General features: G+C 29.5%; 1 long non-coding RNA gene across 2 annotated transcripts; it reads left to right on the top strand.

Moving 5' to 3' along the window:
* The first annotated feature begins 844 nt into the window (after positions 1-844).
* On the top strand, positions 845-2,525 carry LOC136228916 (uncharacterized). Of its 2 annotated transcripts, XR_010688884.1 has the most exons (3): positions 864-1,305; positions 1,546-1,711; positions 2,330-2,525. It is a non-coding gene; the product is annotated as an uncharacterized lncRNA (long non-coding RNA). The 2 variants fall into 2 exon arrangements; XR_010688883.1 differs by lacking the exon at positions 2,330-2,525 and having other exon boundaries at positions 845-1,305; positions 1,546-2,066.
* Positions 2,526-11,502: the final 8,977 nt, after the last annotated feature.

The raw sequence follows: 11,502 nt of genomic DNA on the forward strand, positions 1-11,502 counted from the left end.
TCATATTTTTGATATTCGAGAATTCTAAAAAATTTAGATTTCTGAAATTTCAGAATTTATTGAAATTTTTAGAATTCTCAAACGAATTCTGGAAAAATCTCAGAAACTCCAGAATTTTCTGGAATTTCAAGAATTATCAAACGAATTCTAGAAAGATTTATGAAATTCTAAGAATACATGTATTTATTAAATGTGATTAATAATACAATCTTAAGTTGCACAATTATCTTTAAGGACAAGAGCATTCCGAGACTAGTGAATTAAAGAATCCAAAAACCTGTTAAGACTATTCGCAATTGTCTTCAAGACAATTTTATGGACCACCTTGAACAAACTAATAGGCCTAAGATCTTTCAATCTCGAATGGTTATTAAATTATGGGATCCAAGTAATAAAAGTATGATTTAATCCTTCTAAGAAATGTTCCTATCTAAGAATGCTAAGAGTTAATTGCGCTGCATCATTCCCCACCACATCCTAAAATGATTTAAAAAAGTATACATGACATTCCATTCGGTCCCAACGCTTTAAAACCATCCATACTTTTTAAAATCATTATGATCTCACTAGCATCAAAAGGTCTAGAAAGGTCATACTTTTGCTCCTTTATCATAACCAAATGGGTTAATACACATATTTGCCCTTGTATTTGTTCGTTTAAACAGATTTGCCCCTATATCAAATAAATACACAAATATACCCTTAATTTTTTCAAATTCCAGCAAAAATGCCCTAATCTAAACGGTTTGCTTATTTGGCATAACACCGTTAATCTAGTCATCACATTTATTAATACACCACCAATTAATAAATTACACATCATTAAAATAAATTTATACCCTAATAAAAATTATAACACATGGCATACCCAAACCCTAATTTACCCGCTGAATATGTAATGACCTTTCACTTTCATCTTCATCTCTAGGAAGAAGAACTAAGGCGGCTGGAAAATGGAGGATAACAACGACGCTTTCGACCATGAACGATGATGGTTTCTTCTCTGGAAAACGAGGAAGCAAAGGATCCGGTCATGTCTTTTTAAATTAGCCCGACCACTGGATCCAGAGCATCAGAGATTTACTCGAGGTCCCGCTTGGATTCTCCTGACCCATCCGTCATGGACCCAACAATCCCTCAAGGTCCCGACGACGATGTGCCTCCTCCTGGCTAGCGATTCGCTCAATTTGGTGTCGGATGCTTCTGGGGTGTCGAATTGGTATTCCAGAGAGTTCCTGGTGTAACCAAGACTGAAGTGGGTTATAGTCAGGGCTTAGACATAACCCTACCACTTTAAATCGTCAGGTTAGTTTCTTTTGAAATGGTTTCATCTTTCTTCCTATTATTGAATCTCTGTAATTTTTCTTGTTTAATTGATTGAGCATTTTGGTTTTTAATGGATTCTTTACTACTGGGTGCGGCTCATTTATTATAGATTTTGATAAAAATTCGAGGCTTCCCAGGAATTTTTTATTGATCTATTCGTATGCTTGTTTAATTTTGTATGTGTTGAGTTCTATTGGAATTTGGTGTGTTACTTTGCAGGCCAGCGTGCACTTGTTCGTGACAATTGGGAGCCAGGCGTGGTGGCGAAGGCCCAACACTAGATTTAAAACTTGAAGAGTGGGTTCTCGGAGACCGCTGCAAAAGGAGGAGTAAGTCTTGAAGAAATTGGTTATGTTACCAGATGAAACGGCACTCTTTTGGACAGGTAAATCAAGGGAGTAAGGTTCGGTTCCGCGAGTCTAAATCCCTTATATCTGATTAGTGTATGCTTGGTTATTAGATGAGTGATCATGACATTGGCATTGAATTTGGCTACTAAAATTGCAACACACCTGAAATGGCTTTAAAATATGGATTCTGGTACATGATAGTATATTGCCTTTCGTTTTATAGCAGGAATATGAAGGTGTGGGTGTGTACAGTAGAAAATGAAAGTCAAGCCTAGTTATTTGTTTTTAGATTTATACTTGCTCCTATGGTCAATTTACTCAAAATGCATTTTGTGTAAAAATCAATTTAGTCGACAACTTAGTCAAATTAATCCATTAGCTAATTTCTGATGTTCTGATGCTTGAGATATGTTACTTTGAACTGATTTGTTCAAGTTGAATGCTGAATTGATAGTTAGTTCACTGTGATGCAAATGAACTCTTGAAGAATGCTCCTTTTGGTTTTGGTTTTTTCACTCCAAGAGTGTTGGTTAGAGTTGAATTGTTTTAATTGTAGGATTTATCCTCTATAGACAAATGCTATTTTAATTGTCCTTTTCTCCACTAAAAGGTTCATCCAAAATTTAGGAGAAATGATTACCTTGTTGTGACAGGCATGGAGTTGGACGAGTATGAAGAAACTGATGTTAATATGGAGGAAGCAGCAAGATCAGCATGAAGCATAAGATGTATACTTGTTGGCTGTCAATTGGAAATAATAGTTGTAATATCATTTTTGTCCAATTTAGAAATAACATTTGTAATATGTCCATTTGGATCCATTTATAAAATTTATTCAATTTAGACATTTATCAAAATTTGTAAATTTTTATATTATATGCTCTTTTTCAAATGATCTGAAAGTTTTGTTGATTGAAATTTAAGCATGGTCAATTATTATTAGGTATAAAATTTATCTATAAAATATAATATAAAAATAAATAAATTGCTAATAGGGCACTTAAAATCATTCTACAGTTACATCGGCAAATTTAGAATTACTATAGAGGATGAATTTCGTCGCTAATTTGTAGATATGGTTTCATTTGGCGACAGATTTAGAACAATTGTTGTGTAAAATTTCGTCGCATAAAATTTTATCATGAAAACCTTTGCCGCGTAAAATTTTGTCGTTAAAAATTTAATGTGTCATTTTTTAGTTGACGTGTCAGATGATGTGGAGGGTGACATGTTGCACCGTTAGTGCCAGATCACTATTCTGTTAGATTAGGGCATTTTTGCTGCTTTTTAAAAAATATAAGGATATATTTATGTGTTTATTCGATATAGGGGCAAATCTGTTTAAACGGACAAATACAGGGGCAAATATGTGTATTAACCCTAACCAAATCAACTAGCTCGAATCCGCAGGATTAGAAGATACTATTATATTGGAGTGTTTATCTGGCGGCTTATTCTTTAATATAAAGGATAAGGTACTAAAATAGGTCTAAAGTTTTTGGGAAAGTACCAATTTAGGCTCAACGTTTAAAATAACATTAATATAGGCTTAACGTTTACAACATAATATCAATTTAGGCTTAACGTTTACAATATAGCATCAATTTAGGTCTCACGTACAACATAGCACCAATATAGGCTTAACGTTTACAAAATAATAAGAATTTAAGCTTAACGTTTACAAAATATATCCAATTTAAACTAAACGTCACAATTAAATTAATCATATTATATTCCTTTTTTTTTTTTTTGAAATGATATTATATTCCTTTCTTATTAACTTTATATGTTATCTTTTTTATTTAGTTCTATTTTCTTATTTATTATAATACAATTAATTAGTTTTTTTTGCCTATTAAAACCTTATATTTGTTTTTCATCAACAATTCCATGACTCCTAAATTCCATTGCTCATGTAATATATGCAAATTAAAAGTAATTGAATATCCACAATATTTTGAACACTAGTTAAAATAATATTGATACATGTAAGAGGGTGTTTGTTTCAGCTTTTCGGAGGAGCGTTTAGCGTTTCACTCCAAACCGCAGGAAATATAGTATTTGGTTAGGTTTATATAAACGCAACGTTTAACATTTTCTCTGGAAACTGCAGCATTTTGGAGCGTTTCACGAAAAGCTCCTATTTGAAGCTTTTCATAAAGAGCTGTTTGCAGTTATTTGTTATTGACAAAATTATTCTTCTTATTTCCACAAAATACTTTTATTTTTTAACATTATTGATATTTCTATAACATAATTACTAGAAAAACAAGGTTTTATTGCGTTCAATAATTTTTATTTTATTTTTTATATAATTTTTTTTTATTAATTTGTGTAACACATTTTTTATTATATAATAGGATAAGGTGCAAAAATACCCCTAACATTTATAACTAGAAACAATTTTACACTTAACGTCTAAAATGATGCAATTATACCCCTAATTTTGGCAACCAAAAACAATTTTACCCCTAACATTGACAAGTTGGGTCAATTTGAAAAATAATTTATCAAACTGTCTTCTTGGTCATGAATATTGTCATCTACACTTTACATGTGCACCATTTTATCATCGTCAGTAACAGATCACAAACATATGATTAGACATGATTTTTTTTTAAGAAAATAAAAAAAATATATTGTCTTTTGTACGAGTTGGACAAAAAAATTCAAATATTTCGCCGAATTTATATATATTAACTTATAATTTTATTATTAAATGACAAAAAAATATGAAATCGTTTTTTTAGAACTAATGATATGTGCAATTGGTGTAGAATAAGAAATAAAATATCTATGTTTTCCAATAATATCTGAAATCGATCCAACTTGACAATGTTAGGGGTAAAATTACTCTTAGCTACCAGCGTTATGGGTAAAATTGTACTATTTTAAACGTTAAGAGTAAAATTATTCCTAGTTATAAACGTTATGGGCATTTTTTCACATTTTCCCTTTTATAATTTCATCGTTTATTAATTTAAAATATGCCCATTTTAGACATTTTAAATCCGAACAGCAACAGTTCAATATAATTTTACCAAACACTAGTAATTTAACAGCTAATAACAAACAGCTAACAGCTTACTGCAACTGCAAACAGCTAACAGCAACCGCAACAGTTATTAGCTAACAGCTGAACCAAACAGACCCTAAGTGTTCGAAACATTGTGGATATTTAATTACTTTTAGTTTGCATATATTACATGAGCAATGAAGTCATTGAAACATTGATGAAAACAAATATAAGATTTTAATGGGCAAAAATACTAATTAATTGTATTATAATAAATAAAAATATATAACTAAATTTTATTAAAAAAAAGAATATAGAACTAAATAAAAAGATAACATATAAAGTTAATAGAGAAAGAATATAATATGATTAATTTAATTATGACGTTTATCTTAAATTGTATATATTTTGTAAAATGTTAAGCTTAAATTCGTATTATTTTATAAACGTTAAGCCTATATTAGTGCTATTTTATACGTGAGGCCTAAATTGATGTTATATTGTAAACGTTAAGCCTAAATTGATATTATGTTGTAAACGTTAAGCTTATACTGGTGCTATTTTGAACGTTGAACCTAAATTGGTACTTCCCCAAAAACCTTAAGCCTATTTTGATACCTTATCCCTAGTATAAACTGTTAGTTCTAGGTCTGACTGGGGTGAGTGGACATGTCCACTACCGTTTTTTTACCCATATTCTTCTTTCATATTTAAATTAATATATATTATTCTTTTTTTCAAAAAAAAAATCTTGTGAACGAAAAAAACTATTATATTAATAAAATACAAAATCCACAAACTATAATAAAAGATTCACAAACCATAATAACAGTAAGGAAGTATAATTTACTGAGAGAATCAATATGAAAATAAGATTAATCGTGAAGCAAGTTTAAGTAATGTCACACCCGACCCTAAACGACCTCAATCGGCATCGCGCGTGAAATAGAAAGATCATAATCAATACTTAGGAGTCTCCAATTTAACCAAATATCATTATATTACAATTGCAATACCAAAGTTCTAACCATAATTCTAACAATAAGCAGCCCACTTCCAAACCTCGCCTAAACGGTCAGTAACCTTCTCTATATCCTGTACTTTTCACCTAAAAACATTAAAACATTTAAAAACGTGAGACAAAAATCTCAGTAAGAAACTATCAGCTATAAAAACCAACTTTACTTAACATAGCTACATATATACATTTATAAAGGGATTTAATCAAAACCTTATAAAATATACTCAAAACTTAAGTTCATAAAATAAAATTTGTGTATGTGTATCCATCCTCGAATTCCACCCGTGTAGCTTATCATAACATCAATCATATCAATAATCGAGATATCTCATTTATATCTCGTTCATTGTCTAACAGTTAGGACTACCAGCCGTGCACTCTGGCCATACCGCCATTAGGTATGGTCTTACAAATACAATTCCTACCCCGGGCAATCCTAGATGGACAAAACCATTTAATCTTTCGAAATATCACAACTCATAAAAATCATATTTGGACTTCAATCCAAAATAATAACAACAATCACCGCAACAGATTTCTCAATCCAAAAACAATTCGTAAGAAATCATCAAATTCATTTTGTTCAATATAGATATATATTGAAACCAAAAACATATATGTATATATGTAAATCAACCAAATTAAGCCTTAAATCAACATAATCAAGTAAAATCTGAAATTCACATAGAAGCATAATCAATAGCTTCATTTGAACCGTACTTTCACAATAAAAAGCAAAATCATGAAAAACCCTAATTTTATAAAATTCCTGCATAACCCTAAAATATCAATTTCTGAAAAATCTTTGATATATATTTATCTATATACATAAAACTCAAAATATAATTGATAGTTACTTACCTTAGTCTCTAATTGAAGAAAACACTATCGTTCAATTCTCCGCTAAATTCTGTCTAAGACGTTTCCCACCAATCACTGCCGAAACTCAAAAACTCTTCGATTAGGACTTAGATCTATACATAAGGATGCTATGGTTCCAATTTCGAGTGATTCGAATGGTCGAATCTCCGTAAATCAAAGAAACGGTGGAGAAACGGTTCAGAGAAAACCGATGAATTTAAAAAGGAATAAGAAAAGGAAAGAAAAGAAAGAAGATGACGATGGTATTCTCTGGAAGAATTTGAGAATATATATCCAAATTTAATAAATATCATATTTGATCCTCCATCTTTTTATAATCTTTTAAAAATTATCCTAATTTTTAATTTACACATAAAACCATCAAATTAACTCCAAACTTTTCCTATAGCACCAAATAAAAATCACACACCTAATAATTATACTATATACTACTATCAAGGTATAAATTCTAGAAATTTAGACACGGACGTGACAATTCTCCCCACCTTAAAAAATTTCGTCCTCGAAATTCATATTCTCTAATCTATCTTAATTTCCTTCCGGAACCATTTTTAAATTATCAAGATTCATCATAATCATCATAAGGCCACAAATTCTAATGTTTCCTTCCATTAACTTCATCATTTATCAATATCGACATCTTTATAACAATCGTTTAAAATATAACTCTTAATAACTCTGAACTTCAATCTAGTCAATTCCATCACCAATAAATGCACAATAAAACTTCAAATATCATGTATTCAATTTTATATGATATGATACACTTTATATTCGTATTTTCCTAACATACACCAAATCTCACTTTAATAAATTTAAATCACAATTGATTCCCTCAATTGCATATATATCAAATATATTTCACCTATCTCCAAGTTCTACAGACTTCAAAACAAAATCAGGTTTGAACCACTAATATGTACGATATTATATTTTTCTTAAACTTCAAATAATTCGAATCAATAATTTTTCAGTCCAATCATGATTTATATTATAATTTTCAATCATTATCATCAATCAAATATAAATCTTATATCGATAACATATTTCCTCTATGAATATCATCTTACTTATTTATTTTCATAAAACCTCAATAACTCTAAATAAAGTTAAGTTTCTCATCAAACTATATGGATAACAAATACGATTTACTTAAATCGCAATGTGAAAGTTTTTGAAATCTCCAATCAATATCCTCAAACACAATATTTCAAATTTTCTTATTTGACCTATAAACTCTTAATTTGATCCTTATATAAACTTAAACTCTAATCACACAAAATTCAACTAAAAATAACTTCTATTAACAATATATGTACTACAAAATTTTAATTATCAACATATATATCCTCTTATATCATATTTATCTCTTAATTTCCTACCTCAAACTGTGCTTAAGATCAGAAAAATTTGTCCTTAAAATTCATATCTTAATTATTTCCTCAAACACTATTTAAGGTTACCAAATTTTCATATTTAATCATCAAATCATGAACTCTAATATATTATCCCACTTTACTTCTCATTGATCACTAACATCGGTATCTCTCTAAACATCATTTATTTAACTCTCAATAATTCTAAACCTTAACACAATGAAGTTCACCAATAAAACAGTAATTTAAATTTCAGATCTCATTTATTCAACTTAAGATTCTATAATACACTAAGTTCATGTTATAATCTCCCAATTATTAATCAACTTCCAAACCCATTAAATGAAACCTCCATATTTTATTTTTCTTAATCCCATATTTATTATCTTCAATTGATCACTTTATCATTTCCTCAATTTCCTATATTTCTAAGAAGACCAACTTATCATGTAAACCAGTAGCACTATCTCTCAAATAAAGAGAAAAATCAAAGCAAAAACCAAATTCTGGTTTAACACTAAAATGACCAACATATGTCGTTTTCAGCATAACTTTTTCATATGGAGTCCGATTAAGGCGATTCAAAAACCATTGGAAACGTAAGATAATAATAAAGAACTTTCATTCAGGACTCCATGACAGATTCGGCCTCTATCGGGTCGTAAAATGCATCATAAGATTCATATACGAATCTGATTCTCCCGCCGCACCTATATAGACAATTCTCTATTATCTCTAGCTCAAAGTTCTAATTTACTCATATCTCATGTATATATGGTTGTAAGCTAACTATTAAACTCTTAAATATCAATTCCAAGTCATACTTAAGATCATATATGTAACCCATGTCGTCAAATATCAAATAATTTACTAATTTTCATACACCCAATATTTTACTAACCATCAAATCTCATTTCTACCCCTTATTATCTAGTTACTCAATACTCGAAAAATTTCAATCGATTATTTCTTAGCTTGCACCAAATATCAATATTCCTCAATTAATATCGATTATTTCTTAGCTATCACCAAATATTCATATTCCTCAAATGCTATCAATTATTTCTTAGCTATCACCAAATATTCATAGTCCTCAATTACTATCATTTATTTCTTAGGTATTACCAAATATCGATATTCCTCAATTACTATCAATCTTAGGTCCGAAGAATTTAACCTAGAGCTCTGATACCAAACTGTCACACCCGATCCTAAACGACCTCAATCGGCATCGGGCGTGAATAGAAAGATCATAATCAATACTTAGGAGTCTCCAATTTAACCACATATCATTATATTACAATTGCAATACAAAAGTTCTAACCATAATTCTAACAATAAGCAGCCCACTTCCAAACCTCGCCTAAACGGTCGGTAACCTTCTCTATATCCTGTATTTTTCACCTAAAAACATTAAAACATTTAAAAACGTGAGACAAAAATCTCAGTAAGAAACTATCAGCTATAAAAACCAACTTTACTTAACATAGCTACATATATACATTTATAAAGGGATTTAATCCAAACCTTATAAAATATACTCAAAACTTAAGTTCATAAAATAAAATTTGTGTATGTGTATCCATCCTCGAATTCCACCCGTGTAGCTTATCATAACATCAATCATATCAATAATCGAGATATCTCATTTATATCTCGTTCATTGTCTAACAGTTAGGACTACCAGCCGTGCACTCTGGCCATACCGCCATTAGGTATGGTCTTACAAATACAATTCCTACCCCGGGCAATCCTAGATGGACAAAACCATTTAATCTTTCGAAATATCACAACTCATAAAAATCATATTTGGACTTCAATCCAAAATAATAACAACAATCACCGCAACAGATTTCTCAATCCAAAAACAATTCGTAAGAAATCATCAAATTCATTTTGTTCAATATAGATATATATTGAAACCAAAAACATATATGTATATATGTAAATCAACCAAATTAAGCCTTAAATCAACATAATCAAGTAAAATCTGAAATTCACATAGAAGCATAATCAATAGCTTCATTTGAACCGTACTTTCACAATAAAAAGCAAAATCATGAAAAACCCTAATTTTACAAAATTCCTGCATAACCCTAAAATATCAATTTCTGAAAAATCTTTGATATATATTTATCTATATACATAAAACTTAAAATATAGTTGATATTTTTTTTTTGGTAGGACTCAAAATATAGTTGATAGTTACTTAGCTTAGTCTCTAATTGAAGAAAACACTATCGTTCAATTCTCCGCTAAATTCTGTCTAAGACGTTTCCCACCAATCACTGTCGAAACTCAAAAACTCTTCGATTAGGATTTAGATCTATATATAAGGATGCTATGGTTCCAATTTCGAGTGATTCGGACGGTCGAATCTCCGTAAATAAAAGAAACGGTGGAGAAACGGTTCAGAGAAAACTGATGAATTTAAAAAGAAATAGGAAAAGGAAAGAAAAGAAAGAAGATGACGATGGTATTCTCTGGGAAGAATTTGAGAATATATATATCCAAATTTGACAAATATCACATTTGATCCTCCATCTTTCTATAATCTTTTAAATAATTATCCTAACTTTTAATTTACACATAAAATCATCAAATTAACTCCAAACTTTTCCTATAGCACCAAATAAAAATCACACACCTAATAATTATACTATATACTACTATCAAGGTATAAATTCTAGAAATTTAGACACGCACGTGACAAGTAACCTATTAATAAAACAAATCTTATCACATTCCAATTATAATTTACGAAGTTTAAACCAAACAATTCCTAAATATTTATAAATTTTACTTTTTGATATAAATTTTTTTTTAAAATTACATTATTCTAATATTAAAGTACAATTTCAAAATATTCATTTATAAAATTAATACAATTGTAACTGGGATAAATTTAATTACATATTTAATTATTTCCTTATTCATGTTTCTATAATTATGTTAAATAAATCATTTTCTTCTAGTTAGATTTTAATTGTACTATACTGTAAAAAATTTAAGAAAAAACTAGACATCCAAAAAATGAAATTTGAAAACCATTTATATTAATAAAGCTGTAATTTATAAAGGATAAAAAGAATTTTTTACATTTCTTGTGTTATTAGATTTTATAGCCTCATTTATTTATAAAATGAAAAAAAAAACTTTTATAAAAAAGTTCCTATCAAATCAGATATCGATAGGCAATTTAAAGTTATTGTGGAGATGGATTCTCTTGAGTTCATCACCAAGCCTATATCCTCGAGTCACCCGCTCTCTTGGATTATACGGCATTGTCAAAAGTTAAGAGAGCAAGATTTGTGTATACTTACAGAGAAGGCAATCGAGCAGCAGACTGGATAGCGAGATTTGCAGAAAAGCTACAATTGGATCATCATGAGTGTAGTGTACCTCCTTTAGGTATTCGGAAAATCTTACACGACGATTTGTGTGGACATAGCATTTATAGACTGATTTAATTTTTTTTTTTTTTTTTTTGTTCCTGGGTTCATCCCTCCTCTACTTAAAAAAAAAGCAATT

The sequence above is a fragment of the Euphorbia lathyris genome, chromosome 5 (assembly GCF_963576675.1).
Source record: "Euphorbia lathyris chromosome 5, ddEupLath1.1, whole genome shotgun sequence".
In the NCBI taxonomy this organism is placed as follows: Eukaryota; Viridiplantae; Streptophyta; class Magnoliopsida; order Malpighiales; family Euphorbiaceae; genus Euphorbia; species Euphorbia lathyris.